General features: G+C 32.9%; 1 protein-coding gene across 10 annotated transcripts in view; it reads right to left on the reverse strand.

The window, feature by feature from the left end:
• LRRC7 (leucine rich repeat containing 7) overlaps positions 1-15,537 on the reverse strand; it is a 579,044-nt gene that overhangs the window by 483,461 nt on the left and 80,046 nt on the right. The window lies entirely within an intron of this gene.

Genomic DNA, 15,537 nt, shown 5'->3' on the forward strand with positions numbered 1-15,537 from the left:
TCAAGTCAACATACAGGCTTTTCAAACAGCTAATATTAAGTTGGGATATTCTTATTTACAATATTGGATCACACTGAAGATTTGATGGTTTGACTTGCAGGAAGCATTAACATTAGGTACAAACTATGTTTTAAATCATTTACATGTAATATGATACAATTCCAGTATCTGTAACTTAAGAAACAAACCATAAAATTTCCTGCATTTATCAATTAATGTATAAGTGAAAGTTAAAATATTTTTATTCAGGCACCATAATGTTTTGGAAGATGCTGCTAGCTACATTGTATCCTTTTTCCTCTTATTTACCAATAGAGCCCCAATTTTGTAACTAAATGTTAAAATCTTGCATTTCCCAACTTTCAGTGACTGTAAGAGTGGCAATGTGATCTAATACAAACTAAAATGATATAAGTCAAAGTTACTAGGAGTCTTAGGGAAAGTTCTTTAAAAGGAAAAAGAAGACAGGCTCTGCCTGTTTCTCAGTGTCTTCTTCCCTTTCCATTTCTGCTTGTAATATGAATTTGATGATGGTATCAGTGGTGAATACATGTACACAACAGCAGGAGGACAAGAGCCAAATGGCTAGGCAGAAAACTACAAGAAGCTGTACCCTTCAGGAGTGTCTCTGAGCTACCTGATCGGCCTCCTACTACCTGTGGAGGTAATGGAGAAAATTATAGAAAAAAATAAAACACAGGTTGGTTTGGGACAGTTTTGGGTGATTTATATTACTAGCACTTGAATGTAACTCATAACTTATCCAACTGTCTTAGAGGTAAATATATTCAAACATACTACATGTTTGTGAACTCTTTTATTTAACTTAATTAAATGTTTATGGAGCAGTAATTTATCACAGAACCTGAGCAAGTTCATAGCTTTCTTGAAGTGCCTAATTTGCTCTAGGGATTAATTTGCCTACTGGTTGGATAAGACCAATTAGCTATGAGATATAGAATATTGCACTAGTTTAGAGGAAAATCTCAATTATGATGAATGACGACAGGGTATCCAAGTTGAAGCCAAACTATTTGAAATACTTGCCAGCATATCTGGAATGGGTAATTTTGATAATATATCAAAATGCATATTTTAAAAATTAATTTCATTTCTGAGACACACAGTTCGTTATTAAAACAATTTATCATTTATTAATGATGAATAAATGGCAGACAAGTTACCATGTTTGCTATTAACCTGTCCCAATTTCTCTATCACTTGTTTGCAGAAAGATAATAACTTCTCTTGTAGCCTAATAGCAGTTATCATTTTTGTAAAAATGAACTTATAGAAGATGCACAATAGAAGTAAATTGGGCAAAGATTCAAAAATGAGTTTTTAAAATTGAGAAGCTGGATTTCCTACATTTAGAGTGATTACATTGCTTCTTTACCTAGCATAACTACATAAGTGCACTGATATAGAGGCATATTAAAGTTTATTTGGCACATGATCTGTGAGGTAAGACTGGCAACTTCAGCAAGGGTTATCATGATTTGTTATCACAACTCTAATTTTGGAAGCAAATATCTACTAGAATTAAAATGGAGAAAATGGAATTATGATATATTTTTGTTCACCTGGATTTAAGTAAAAGGTAAACTATTAGCAGTTTATATTATTATAATTAACCCAAAATTTCATTTGTATTTTATACATGTAGTTTCCATTGGTAAGATGAAAAAAAAAAACATAAACCAATGACATAAATTTTAAGTGTTCACATTATTGATATTTTTATCTAAAGTTTCTTGTTCTTTCACATTTTTATATTTTCATTTTGTTTCTAACATAAATGCAAGGCGCTTAGTATCATGTCTATTCTAGTCCTATAGTGCTTTTGTTAATTGTGGTAAAAAAAAAATAACATGAGATCTAACTCCTGAACAAAGTTTTAATTGCACAGTACAGGATTATTAATTATATGCACCTTGTTGTACAGCAAATCTTTAGAGCTTTTTCATCTTTCATGACTGAAACTCTGTAGTTATTGAACAGCAATTCCCCATTTTCTCTTCCTCTCAACCCCTGGAAACCACCATTCTACTTTCTGTTTCTATGTGTTTATCTGTTTAGATACCTTGTGTAAGTATAATCATTTAATATTTGTCCTTCTGTGATTAGTTTAGGTCACTTAGCATAACATCCTCAAAGTTCATTCATGTTTTTGCATGTGACAGGCTTTCCTTTTTTATGTCCAAGTAATATTCTACCACGGACACTCAAGATGTTGTCACCTCCTGGCTATTGTGAAAAATGCTAAAATAATCATAAGGGCATAAATATGTTTTTGAGATCCTGATTTCAATTCTTTTGGATAAATACCTGGAAGTGGGGTTGCTGGATCATATTGTAGTTCTTTTTATAAATTTTTGAAAAACTTCCACACTGTTTTCTAAAGTGGCTGCACATTTTACATTCCTACCAACAATGCAAGAAGGTTCTAATTTCCCACACAACCTTGTTAACAGTTTTCTTTTTTTATTAGCATGCAAATTTACTAACACTTTTTAAAAAAATGATTATGGCTATCCTGACAGATGAGTGGTTATACCTCATTGCGGTTTTGAGTTACATTTCCCTGATTAGTAGTGGTGCTAAGCATCGTTTCACAGACCTGTTAGTCCATTTATTTTTCTTCTTTGGAAAAATGTCTATTTAAATTATTTGCTCACTTTTAAATTGGGTTATTATTTTGTTTTTGAATTGTAAGAATTTCTTGTATATTTTGAATATTAACCCCTTATCAGATATGTCATGTGTAAATATTTTCTCCTATTCTGTAGTTGCCTTTTCATTCTGTTCATTGTCTTGCTATGCAGAAGTTTTTAGTTTGATGTCATCCCACAAGTCTATTCTTATTTTTGTTGACCCTGTTTTTGGTTTCATATCCAAGAAATTACTGCCAAGACCAATGGCAAGAAGCTTTTTCTGTGCTTTCTTTTAGGAATTTTATGGTTTCCAGTCTTATGTCTAAGTTTTTAATCCATTTTGAGTTGATTTTTGTGTGTGGGTAATAGGTTTTCTCAATACTATTTCTTGAAGAAACTACCCTTTCCCCATTGTATAGTCTTGATGCCACTGTCAAAGATCATTTGAGCATATATGAGTGAGTTTATTTCTGGGCTCTCTTCTGTTCCATTGGTCTATATGTCTTTATGCCAGTAATAGAATGTTTTAATACTGTAGTTTTGAAATAAAAAAATGTGAAGTCTTTAGTTTGGTTATTTTTTTTAAGGCTGTTATGGCTATTCAGATTCCTTTGAGGTTCCATGGGAGGTAGAGGAGTTTTTCCAAATTACAGAATTGATAAAACAATTATATAATTCTCTGTGAAAATACCATTGGGATTTTGGTAGAGATTGCATTGAATTCGTAGATTGCTTTGGGTAGCATGAGCATTGTAACAATATTAAGTCATCCAATCCATCCACGCAGGGGTCTCTTCATTTATTTAGGTCCTCTTTAATTCATGTTATCAATATTTCATAATTTTCAGTTTACAGGTCTTTTGCTTCCCTAATTAAGTGCTTTATTTTTGTTGGTGTTATTGTAGGTGAGATTGGTTTCTTAATTTCCTTTTTGAATTATTCATTGTTAATATATAGAAATGTAACTGATTTTTGTGTGTGTTGATTCTGCATCCTGCAACTTTGCTGAACTGATATATTAGCTCTAATAGTTTACCTTGTATGTGTGGAATCTTTATGATTTTCTACGTATAACATCATGTCATCTGTCAACAGAGATAATTTTACTTCTTTTTTATTTGTATGCCTTTTCTTTTTCTTGCCTAATTGTTCTGGCCAGTTCCTTGAGATGTAAGCAGAGTTGGACTCCAAATCTAAAGCATGCTGGTTTCTAATCAGTGACCTAAGTCAGGCAAGACAATGACCAGTTGCTTGGGTAGCCATCCCAGAAGCTGAAATGCAGAATATGATCTCCAATCCTCTCCTTTCCTCCTAAGGGAGAAGCTTCAAGTTGCGTACCTTTTCTACTCACACCAAGTCATGCTGATTGGACCAAGCCATGCCCACCTCTTTTGTGTTCTCAGTGGCCCTCCAGGATGTCTGTCAGTTCTGTCAGTGCTCTGAATGAGACACTGACAGAAACCAATTCCCCAGACAGCCCTCCAAAGAGCTAGCACTTTACATGCATGCCCTGCTCTTCTCCTTTCCATTGACAGAGAAGTAGTACCCCAGGACATTCCCTCCTAGGGTTGGAATGGGCTGACGCAGGTAAAGTAAAATTGCTCTTCTTACCTGTTTTAATGCAAGTATTCTCAGCTTTGTGCTTACCTGGGATACTATAACTTCTTAATTGAATTCTGGAATTCTCATAAAGATGTTTTGTTCCATGTATTATTGCTTAATCAATATTTCTGTGAAGGAACAAGGTCTGGGACTTCTTATTATGTCATTTTGCTGATGTCAGTACTCCCACAGTGCTTTTCTTTTAACTTTTAAATAAATTATGTTAATTTTATCTGCCAGTGCTTTTAAAAATAACTTTGGTAGATATAATTGGATTTTCAAACTTTCATTATGTCCCAAAGGATGCATAATTTTGCTCTCAACTATAGAGAAAGTTATAGTTGCTCTTGTTTCAAATATAGTACACTATTTTTTTCTAATAAGTACCATAGGATGATTTGTAAACCAGGTTAAACTTGCCTCAGAAAACAATGTTTTAAAAAATATATTCCTTTAAATAAATATGCAGATTTGAAATTATATATACAGTCTATGAATAAAATATGAAAAAGCCAACATATTTATGCCTCTAAGTTCATGCCAAAACTTAGCTGTATTCATATGGTACCTTCAGCATGTCACCTAATTAGAAAAAGTTGACGTTTGTCACTTATTTTCACGAATCTAGGCATGACAAACTGTCTCAGGGAATAATTTAGCTCAAACCTCAGTCCATAATGCTGAAATTGACATCTGTACTTGTCACTGCTGCTGTAACTTTCATGTGAGGGTAGCATTTCTATCAGTGGCAGCTATAATCAAATGAAAAATGTGCTAAAATATACCCAGTAAATTAGGTAAGCTATCGACAGTGCCAAACCAATGATGCTTGCAATATGCTCCTAAATTCTGCCAAAGAGTATCTGAAAATTTGAAGCACTCAGAGTATTTTTTAAAAGAAATCATTAAAATTTTCTGATTATAAGAAATTGCACAACATTATATTTTGTTTAGGAAGCTATGGCTAAAAACACTAATTGTATACAAATCTTAAAGATACACACGTATCAAACACAGACAAAGACTTCACAGATAGCCTACAATGCATGTTTAATGAATATTTACTACATATATGAAGCAATGTATTCTTGCGTAACAAATGACAAAGCTGCTTGGTTTTTATGAGAATGTTGTTCAATAATATTCCAAAGAATATTAAAAAACAAATTTCTTTTATAATAAACAAAAATTAATATGTGCCAAGGTAAGAATTTTCCTTGAGGAAAAAGACACAAAATTAATAATAGAGTAATATTATTACTGTTGTGCTATGTCCTTGAGTTTCATTAGCAGAAAGAGTCACACTGACTTGAAATTAATATTTGTTTTGGAAAATATTGATGGATTCTCTAACTGCATCTTACCATCTCTTATTACATCCTTGCCTGTCATCATCCATACAGAATTCATACCTGTTGAACCTATTTGAGAAGCGAGCCTAATCCTCATGTGACTGTCACTGAAGGCCAAGAATTATCCTGTGAGGGTGCTGTGGTTTTTTTTAATCAATTTAATCTTTAAGCCATCCTTACCACCCGTAAGCCCTTTGTAGTATCTAAAGCAGCTTGCACAATAAGCTGGAGGCAGTTTGTGAACTGCATAAGAGAACCAGGCTTAGGAGCTTGGTTACCAAACCATAACTTTTACATGGAATTGCATGTGCAGGGAGGAAGGGGAGTCATTTTTCAAATAGCAAAGGTGCCATATGGGTTAGTGGTGTCTTTGTTGACATCTTTCCTGGAGGGTTACCAGAACTTTCCAAATTCCTTCTAATCTCTATTCCTTCCAGTGTCATTATCTAGAGCAGTCCAGAATATTTTTTGAATGTTCTAGATATTTAATTACCTTTTATATGTCATACACAGAGCTTCAAAATCTGAAGCCTAGTAATATTTCCAGATTTCACTTCCTTTCTTCCATTGTACTGTAGGTCTGCTTAAAATCTTGGTTAGAGAAAGCACACACATCATCCTCCCTTCCCATAGCTTTCTCTCCCTTCAAAGTTGAGAGAATAATAAAAATAATAATGACAAGAACAATTTGGGAATACTCACTGTAACTAGGCACCATTTTGGGTACTTTATGAAGTAAATAAGTCACTATTGTATTTTTCACTTTATAAATGAGGCAACAAAAAGTAAAACTTGTATGTCATGTTACTAGTAAGTGGTGAAACCAAGTACTGAAGTGTATAGTGAGAGAGACACAGAATCTAAGAATATCAGTATGTCCACATTCCAATAGTAATAACATTTTAGAGAATGGGAAATCTTGGAAAACTGCAACATAATCTTTAATAAATCTTTAATTATGTGTCTGCACATGATTACTTTCTCAAAAGAAACAAATCTTTTTTTTTTTTTTAACAAAGGCAAATTGTTCCCATTAGACGTTTAAATATACTCTTTGCACTGTCCAGAACACATCTCATCACCTATTTTTACCTAGTGTCTCATAGTGTTATTAAAAGATTAAAAACCACTTCAAATATTTATCACAGAGAGAGCTGAGTGCAAGGAATTGGTTACACAGGAGGTGGAGGAGCTAAGAAGCCCAAGAGGGCAGACAGTAGTAAGAGCTGGAAGCCGCTATGTAGGTAAACAGGGAAGAGGTATGTTTCTGAAGCCAGGGGTCTTGATTTATATAGCACAGTTTGAAACCATAGTGAGCTTATCTGGCAGGAGCCAAAACCATGATGGATGATATGTAGCTGTGGCTAGTGAAGGCCCTTGTGTGGGAGAGAAATATTCTGGCTTTTCCTATTCCTCTTTCTTCTCTAACCAGTGTCTCTTACTGGTTAGTTGCAGCCAGAAACCAGCTAATATGTCTTCTCCCTGGTTATGGAACAAGGCAGAAGAAGGGCAAGAATTGGTTTTTAGGGTAAATAGGCTCCATCCTTGTTCATTTACTGAATATCTTATTCTTAGGCCTTCCTCAGGAGATCACTTTGTTCCTCCTACAGACTCCCACAGAACCATACAATTCACTTTTCATAACACCTCAAGTATTATTTTCTTACAAATTAATAATAGTTAATTTATGAACAATTACCAAGAGAAAGACACTAAATGTTACACACATTCTCATTTAAATCTCCCAACAATCATAAAATCAAGTCTATATTTTTTTCTTAAAGGCTAAGTTCCATGAAGACAGGATCCATTTCTACCTTGTTATGTATTATTAACCTAGTATTCAGGAAGCCCATAGTTTTCAATTGAATCATTAAAATTCCTAGAAATAAATCTGAAAAATGGATTACAGGGTAAACTTTTAAAAACATTTTGTAGTAACTGAAGGAATTTTCATTTGTATTTAGAGAAATCTATTCAAAGAATCTCTGAATTTTATGTGTATCTATCTGGAATGTATCTAGCTACCTAGCTATTTCAGGTAAATATGGAAAGAATCAAATAGCAAGTACACACTCAATGAAATAACATGTCAGTTTAAAAAAATCATCCCATATGTAGCATGTATTCTAAAGTAGATAGAAAATATGAGAGAAATATTAAGAAACATGTATGATTGCTTGTGCATACTTAATTTACATAAAATGAAATTTTGAAAAGGAGAGAATGAATTAGAAGTAGTATTTGAAGAACTGAAAGATTTTTCCAGAAGTAAAAATATAAACTTCAAATTGAAGGGGCCTATAAGTTTTAGAAAAAAATAAGTAAAAATAAATAAATTGTAGAAAGAATGAAAAACATTAGATACAAAGATAAATTCTTGAAAGTTACCAGGAAGTCTACAGAGCATCATAATCAGAATCATGGTCGGCTTATTCACAAACATAGTTGCCAGAACTGAAAATATCTTCTGTGCTGAGGGGAGTAAGCAAGAAATTTGTACTTTACATCCACTTGAGTTCTAGCACTCAAATTGAAAGCAAAATAAAGCCACTTTAATTTTAAAAATTAGACCTTCTTTTGTTTCACAGACTCTTTAAAGGATGCACTATAAAACAAAGTTAAATCGGGTGGGAAAGTAGAATGCAAAAAACAAATGATCAATGAAGAAATCAGTAAAACATATTGATAATTATTGACTTTAAATTTAATAAAGACTAAAATGGTAGGCTTTAAAGGCACCAACAGAACTAAACTTCTACAACATCTAAACTAAACAACAACATAAAAATTAGATAATTATTCTATTTTTAAAAATCTCAACCTATTCCTACACTATATCTTCTATTTCTGTTCTTATAGGCCATAAATCTTCATCCAATATTTGCCAACCATTTTTTTTAATAAAGTGTTTGCATAGCAAATCATTTTCAGAGTTCTTATCCTTCACTCGATATTCAAGATGATGGTTTCTTCCTTATTTTCTGAAGTATTACCTTTCATGCCCACCCCATGGGCCTTATACACATTTAGTGCTGGCTAGCAAAGTGTGTGGATGACTCTTGGCTAATTTTCTGCCCATTTAAGTACAAACTCATTTCTCACTGAAGACCAAAGAAACTGAAAATGTGTTATGTATTTTTTTGGCATTGATAGCAGGAATCTTTTCGTTTATGCCTATAATACATTTGTAGTGGGGACATGTATTCTAGGATTTTGTTTCCTACTATGACACTTCTTCTTTCTTTCCAAGATTTTCCTCTAGATGTTGTAATCTTTAGAATGATGTAGGCCAGATCTGATATGTGCTTGTTGGATTCAACTTCTGGCTGCCTCTAAAAGCAGCTCCTATGACACAGAGTTCTCAATCTGAGTGGCCAGTGAAACCTCTTAAGAATAGAGATCTTTAAACTCCATTTCAGACTTATTAAAAAAGATTGTGTTGGTGTCAAATCACTTAGCAGATGTATAAGTGAAGCCAGGATTGATTAACACTACTATAGAGGTTCAGCTGCACTGGTTTTAAATAGATACCGATTTTTCAGAACCTAAGGACTAGATATTGAAGGGAACAGGGAATGTGTACTGAAACCATGGGAGGATTGATAGAAATGCTTAAAGACCAACATTCCTGTTTTTTTAAAATATATATTTTATTGCATTTTAGTTTTGGGGTACATGTGAAGAACATGCAAGAATGTTGCATAGGTACATACATGGCAATGTGGTTTGCTGCCTTCCTCCCCATCACCTATATCTGGCATTTCTCCCCATATAATCCCTCCCCAACTCCCCACCCCCTGCTGTCCCTCCCCTAGTTCCTCCCTACAGACCCCAGTGTGTGATGTTCCCCTCCCTGTGTCCATGTGTTCTCACTGTTCAACACCTGCCTATGAGTGAGAACATGCGGTGTTTGATTTTCTGTTCTTTTGTCAGTTTGCTGAGAATGATGGTTTCCAGGTTCATCCATGTCCCTACAAAGGACACAAACTCATCCTTTTTTATGGCTACATAGTATTCCACTGTGTATATGTGCCACGTTTTCCCTGACAAGTCTGTCATCGATGGGCATTTGGGTTGGTTCCAAGTCTTTGCTATTGTAAACAGTGCTGCAGCTTCCCTCTTTGTGAAAGCATAGCACAAGCAGCAAAGGAGATTACATCAAGGACTACCAGCTAGATTAGGAAATGTTGACTTTCAAATTAGAAGTCAACATTTAACCTTGATTATGCATGAAACTACAAAGCCAAATATTTGTAAATCCCTAATATCTCTTTTTATATTAGTGTTATTCTAAATGTTATATATGTACCATCTGCTATAACTGTTAGAAATATGAATTTACTTATTTACACTATTTTATTGCCTTATTCCAAAAAGATGAAGAAAAAGTAAAGCAATGGCTTAAGTAGAAATCTATGCAAAAATACTCATCAGACTCCAGACTCTCATATCTTTTTAAAATACCCATTAGCAGATGGAAAAAAAGAATAAAGTAAAATAAATATATGAGGCTGTAGCACTTTAATAGCAATTTTAAGTTATTGTTACAAATTGAGATTAAAGCCATATGGCATGTATTATCCATATTTTCAGTTTCAAAAAAAGGAGTAAGCTATGAGCCTAATTATAAGTATGCTGTCCAATTAGCCATTATATACATCTTTTTAATTGTTCATATAAATAACATGACTTCCAAAATCTTAGAATATCAGTGATAAGTCACCTATAATAAGCTATTATAAATTGTCCACTTTGAGGTATAAAACTTAATATAACATGGCCTCTGACATTGAAGAATTTGCAATTTGGAACAAAAAAAATTCCAGTTCTATTTTATTTTAAATGTTTACTGGAAAAAATTAATTCTGTACCAAGATTTATCATAGTTCCAAACTAAAACAGAAAAATTTATGGTGTCACTTTTATAAAACCTCAAATTTATATTTTCTCATAGGATTATCAATACATAGTAATATATTTTTTGTGGCTTCTCTGCCCTATGGGATACACTAATTAGCTAGATATCAGGTTATTTATTACAAAAACATTTTCTAAAAGAAGCAGTATTGTATAGTGGCTAAAGTCATGTGCTCTGTTTCCAGAGAGCAGTTCAAACATAGGTTAGCTGAGTGATCTTCAAGAATTATCCAGGCTCTCTGTGCCTCATTCTAAAAGTGAAGAATGATGGAAAATATGAAGAAAATGTTGAGTTGAACAAAAAGGGAAAAGAGAATTGGTGTTAATTTAGTTCAAGTATCTTAACTAATTCAATTCCATAAAGAACACACAAAATGGAGAATACATTACAGAAAGACAAGGTAGTTTTCCAGAACTGAAGACCTGAACCTCTATGAGGTGAAGGTCTACCTTCTGAGAAAGTATTTTATAGTCATTGATGCTATAGTTAATGCAGTTTATAAAAATTTCAGAAATACAATTGATTATTTTATACTGAACTTGCATATTTTGAATTTTTCAGTCTTAATGATTTCAGGTAGTTCTTCTATAGATTCCTTTGGGTTTAGTATAAAGACAGTTATGTCATCTGTGAATAAAGAAAGGATTTTACTTCTTTTCCAAACTTTGTGCCTTTTCTTACTGTACCTCCATGGCTGGACCTTCTGATGCAATGTTGAATACAAGTTATGACAATGAATATTTTTGCTTTGTTCCCTATCTTGAAGAATGCACTAAATTAATTAGTAAGTGAAACATTAGCTATAGATTTTGGTAGATACTCTTATTAAGTAGAGGGAATTTTTTTTCTGTTCTAGGCTTGGTAAGGGTTTTTATGACTAAAGGTTATTTTATTTTGTCAAATGCTTTTTTTCTGCATTTATTGTGATGGTCACATGATTTTTCTCCTTGATCCTGTAAATATGGTGAATAAAATTGATTTTTCAGTGTTAATCCTCAGATAAATCTCACATGTTAATGATGCGTTATTTTTGTTATATGTTGGTAGATTGATTTGCTAACATTTTGTTAGGGGTTTTTGTGTCTATTCTTTTAGCAAAATATTGGTCTCTAGGTCTATTTTTTATAACAGGTTTTGCTATCAAGGTTAGTTGGGAAGTGCTTGCTGTTCCAGTATTTTTTGAACAAGTCTGCTTAATATTGGCATGATTTCTTCCCTTAATACTTGATAGAAGTCACCAGTGAAACCATATGGTTAAAAAAGCAAGACCTAATTTTATCTGTTTACAAGAGGTACATTGAAAATAAAAGGATGGAAAATAATCTACTATACAAACTGGAAGCATATGAAAGCTAGTGATACTACAGCTTTATCAGAAAAATGTAAAATATAAGATGAAGACTATAAAGAGAGACAGAGATTTTTGATAATGATAAAAAGGATAATTCTTCAGGAAGATGTAACAACCCTAAATGTGTATGTACCAAGTAAGAGATTCTAAATGTATGAAGCAAAAACTCACATAATAAAAGACAGAAATAGAAACATTCACAACCATATCTAAAAAACATAATACCTCTCTCTTAGAAATTGCAAAAGGTTAGAGGAAATTAGTAAGAATACAGAAGGTCTGAATATCACTCAATCACCTTGTTCTTATTGATATTTATTGAACACTATATCCAACAAAGGCAGAACAGACATCTTTTCATATGCACATAGAATATATTCCAAAATAGATCATATATAGGACAATGAAACAATAAAATCCTTTAAAAATTTTCCCCAAGCAGTGCATTCACTATATCCCACAAATTTTCCTATATTTTTATTTTTATTCAGCTTTAAATATTTTTAATTTGTTTGTGATTTCTTCTTCAACACATGGGCTATTTTTAAATATGTTGTTTAATGTAGAACATTTAGGGATCTTCTAGTTTTTTATTTTTTTTTAATTCCTAATTTCTTTATGCTGTAATCAGAGAATACACTTCATAGGCCAGCAGAGGAGTTGCTTGGCTTTCTTTTCAAATCAGGTAAGAGAGTGGGGGATGCCTCAAAACAATCACACAGTTTTGGAATTTCTGTTAACTCCTTAACAGAATCTGACATTAGTCCCTCAGTCTGGTAAGTAAAGAGAGCAAAGAAGTTGAGAGTAATTGTAAACAGAGAGAGGCATTAGGGTAGTTTAGGTGCACCCATCACATGACCTAGCGAGGAACAAAACTTTCCTATGGCTAAACAATAAGACATATTGCTCATCACTGGGAAAGACGATTTGAACTGCAAAAGAATGTGGGATGCACCATTAGGGAAACAGCTGAAAGTGGCTGGAGGAAAATGTGCTGCAGAGAAATTTCTGTTTTCAGGGAATGGAGTTGTTCTATTGGGTCCTCATGTGATATTGGCTGATGGTTGGCAAGTTTCTGCAGATACGCATTTGTGCAAGAACTCTTTTTTAACTGACTGTGAGAGTTAATCATATATATATATTATATATAAATATATACATAATATATATACACACATATATATATATAATTAAAATAATTTAAAAATTATATTTAAAAAAATATATTTTTTTGATATGGAGTCTCACTTTGTTGCCAGGCTGGAGTGCAGTGGTTCAGTCTTGGCTCACTGCAACCTCTGCCTCCCAGGTTCAAGAGATTCTCCTGCCTCAGCCTCCCAAACAGCTGGGACTACAGGCATGCACCACCACACAGTTATTTTTGTATTTTTAGTAGAGATGGGGTTTCACCATATTGGCCAGGATGGTCTCCATCTCTTGACCTCGTGATTTGCCTGCCTTGGCCTGCCAAAGTGCTGGGATTACAAGCATGAGCCACTGAGCCTGGTCTAATTTTATATGTTAACTTAACTGGGCTAAAGGATGCCCATATTGCTGGTAAAATGTTATTTCTCTGTGTGTCTGTGTGGGTATTTCCTGAAAAGATTAGTATTTGAATCAGGAGACTAAGAAGATCCAAGCTCCCCAATGTGAGCAGGTATCATCCAATCCATTTAGGACCTAGAACAAAAGACAGATGAAGATTGAATCCTTTCTCTGTCTTCTTGAGCTGAGGCCCATTTTCTCCTGCCCTTGGACACAGGAGCTTCTTGGTCCTTCAGATTTCAAGGAGTTACACCTCTGGCTGCCCCCATTATTCTCATGCCTTCAACCTTGGACTGAGAGTTCTACCATCAGCTCCACTGGGTCTCATTCAGGCTGGATTACACCTCTGGCTTTCCTGGCTCTCTAGCCTGCAGTGGCATATCATGAGACTTCTCAGCCTATATAATAACATTAGCCATTTTTCACAATAAATCCCCTCCAATCTATCACACTATCTATCTATCTATCATCTATCTATTCTGTTACTCTAGAGAATACCAACTGATACACTGACTTTTGCAATTTTAATAAGGTTTTCAGTCTATTTAAAACTAGACTTAGACACATGTTTTCACGTCAGCATCTGATATCTTTCTAACTAGTACAATTTTATCAGGGAATATCTGAAGTTGCAGTGGTTATTTTGAGAAAACTTTGACATTATTGAGTGTGTTTAAGAGGCACCTGAGAACAAACAAGAAGAAAAAGAAAAGAAGATAAAGAAAGAGAAACTCCTCATGAACAGATTCTGTCTTGTCTGCCTACAAAGTAAGTGATGATATTTACTATAATAGATCTCCTTACTTTTGATTGAAGGTAACTTCTTCTCATAATTTCTTTTTTACCTTCCTATCCTTATCTTTCCCTTTTTTCTTGGGAGATTTTACAGATAAACTGATCATAACTTTTTGATATTTGAATAGTTTATTTGTATTAAAATAATTTCAAGCAAAATTTGTTATATTTTGAATAAGTAAGAGTAATTTAATTTAAAATGTAAAATGACTACATTTATCTCTCTGATATGGTATCTATGTGAAAATAGCCTAAGCATAATATTTTTATTAAAAGAAAATTTAGTTTTAATATTTCATGATTTAAACTTTATAAAATTATCATAATAGCAATAGGCCCCCAAACTATTATGGCTTCCACAAGGCTTTCAAATTACAAAAACATAAAATTGTATTCACCCACATGAAATAATATTAAGCATCAGTTAAATGATTTAGTGTTATGAATTATTTTAATGCTACCATGCTACCAACCATGAAGCCATAATGGCTAGTTTAAATTATAATTTCCAGATTTTTATTTAACTTAAAACTTTTGACTATTATTAAAGCCAGTTAACTGATAAATGATATTTGATTACTTGAAAATTTTTAAGAAAAAAGATACAGGCGTACATCACCATAAAGTTTTAAATTAAATTTTAAAACTTTTATATGTAGAATGGCTATCAAGTAATGCTATGTGCAAATGTCTTGAGGATCATATATTTTTACGTTCCCTGTAAAATTTGTTAAAGTTCTAAGAAAGGTGTGCTTATAGAAAATATATCTCTTATTGATTTTTCATCTTCTAGTTCTATTTTGCCCAAACACTGAGTTGGTTATTTTGGTTAAAGGTGGTAATTAATATAAAGAATTGAGATAATGCTATCTATAATACTTACATAGGAATAAAAGTATGCATATTCCTACTTACATAGGAATTAAAGAATTATAAGTAGTTTGTATAAGCTGCAAAGTTTATTAATATAAATTTAGTAATATATACATGAATGTGCTGATTATTTCTTAAAGCTAATAAAGTTTTCATTTTACCCTTTATTTTCCTGTACTCATAAATATTTGTGTATGTCTAAATAAACATGAGTATTACAGATTAATTGAAAGATTTATGATTAATAAAAAGATAATAGAAGACAAACTTAAAGTACTGTCCATGTAAAAGGTCTGAGAGAGGTAATCTCAGTTTGTCTAGGTTTCTAGTGCTAATGGAGAACAAAGAAATGTATGAAATATATTTATTCCACTCATATTTCTCATATATGAACTGTCTTCAAAATTGTTTTGGGTAATGTTGTCCCAGAGCGAGTGAATTTAT

The sequence above is a fragment of the Cebus imitator genome, unplaced genomic scaffold, assembly GCF_001604975.1.
Source record: "Cebus imitator isolate Cc_AM_T3 unplaced genomic scaffold, Cebus_imitator-1.0 Scaffold3, whole genome shotgun sequence".
Lineage (NCBI taxonomy): Eukaryota > Metazoa > Chordata > Mammalia > Primates > Cebidae > Cebus > Cebus imitator.